Here is a 464-nt window from a genome sequence, read left to right on the forward strand (position 1 = left end):
CTAAACGAGGGCGCACTTCCAACTTTGTGTGGAATACCTGCAGAACAGGGACATGGAAGTAGTTCTTTACAATTTAGTTTGTAGATTAGGGTGAATTTGTGTGTGTTGTAGCAGTGTTTTGAGAACGAGCTAGCATGCTACGCTTAGCCCCCTAGCCCCCTCGTCTCGGCTAGTGACGTAGAAAGCCGTGCAGATGTTGACCAGCTCACCCAGAGACTGAAGGCAGGACACATTCAGAAACCGTATCTCACTCCACATACACACACACAGACACACACACACAGACACACACACACACACACACACAAACAGAAACACACACACACCACACACACACACACACACACAGACACACACACACACACACACACACACAGAAACCAACACACACACACACACACAGACACACACACAGACACACACACAGACACACACACACACACACACACACCACAGTTTGCAAA

The sequence above is a fragment of the Sander lucioperca genome, chromosome 8, assembly GCF_008315115.2.
Source record: "Sander lucioperca isolate FBNREF2018 chromosome 8, SLUC_FBN_1.2, whole genome shotgun sequence".
Taxonomy (NCBI): domain Eukaryota; kingdom Metazoa; phylum Chordata; class Actinopteri; order Perciformes; family Percidae; genus Sander; species Sander lucioperca.